A 1,101-nucleotide genomic window follows, 5' to 3' on the forward strand; every position below is an offset into this window, starting at 1 on the left:
TCCTGCTCAGAACTCTCTGCCTTTTGCTGAGTGGATAATGGAAAAGTCTTGCTATTGCTAAACCTGTTTCTTCCACCATTGTTAAAGCCTTGTTGAGGCTTTTGTTGATCCTTCCATGAGAAATTTGGATGATTTCTCCATGAGGGATTATAGGTGTTTCCATAGGGTTCACCCATGTAATTCACCTCTGCTATTGCAGGGTTCTCAGGATCATAAGCTTCTTCTTCAGAAGATGCCTCTTTAGTACTGTTGGATGATTCCTTCAATCCATTCAGACTCTGAGAGATCATATTGACTTGCTGAGTCAATATTTTATTCTGAGCCAATATGGCATTCAGAGTATCAATTTCAAGAACTCTATTCCTCTGAGGCGTCCCATTACTCACAGGATTCCTTTCAGAAGTGTACATGAACTGGTTATTTGCAACCATGTCAATGAGTTCTTGAGCTTTTGCAGGCGTTTTCTTTAGGTGAATGGATCCACCTGCAGAATGGTCCAATGACATTTTTGATAACTCAGACAGACCATCATAGAATATATCCAAGATGGTCCATTCTGAAAGCATGTCAGAAGGACACTTTTTGGTCAGTTTCTTGTATCTCTCCCAAGCTTCATTGAGGGATTCACCTTCCTTTTGTTTGAAGGTTTGAACATCCACTCTAAGCTTGCTAAGCTTTTGAGGAGGAAAGAACTTGGCTAAGAAAGCTGTGACCAGCTTATCCCAAGAGTTCAGGCTATCTTTAGGTTGAGAGTCCAACCATATTCTAGCTCTGTCTCTTACAGCAAACGGGAAAAGCATGAGCCTGTAGACCTCGGAATCAACCCCATTGGTCTTAACAGTATTACAGATCTGCAAGAATTCAGTTAAGAACTGAAAGGAATCTTCGGATGGAAGTCCATAAAACTTGCAATTTTGTTGCGTCAGAGAAACTAGTTGAGGTTTCAGCTCAAAATTATTTGCTTCAATGGCAGGGATTGAGATGCTTCTTCCATGTAAATTGGAATTACGTGTAGTAAAGTCACCAAGCATCTTCCTTGTATTGTTATTATTTTCGGCCATGTTTTCTTCTTTTTCGAAAATTTCTGTCAGATTTTCTCCA

General features: G+C 40.1%; 1 non-coding gene across 1 annotated transcript; it reads left to right on the plus strand.

Moving 5' to 3' along the window:
* Positions 1 to 560: 560 nt before the first annotated feature.
* Positions 561 to 668, plus strand: LOC148577377 (small nucleolar RNA R71). The gene has a single exon (XR_015903407.1). It is a non-coding gene; the product is annotated as a small nucleolar RNA R71 (small nucleolar RNA).
* The last annotated feature ends 433 nt before the right edge of the window (positions 669 to 1,101 follow it).

This window comes from Arachis ipaensis, chromosome B1, assembly GCF_059453495.1.
Source record: "Arachis ipaensis isolate K30076 ecotype BB chromosome B1, ASM5945349v1, whole genome shotgun sequence".
In the NCBI taxonomy this organism is placed as follows: Eukaryota; Viridiplantae; Streptophyta; class Magnoliopsida; order Fabales; family Fabaceae; genus Arachis; species Arachis ipaensis.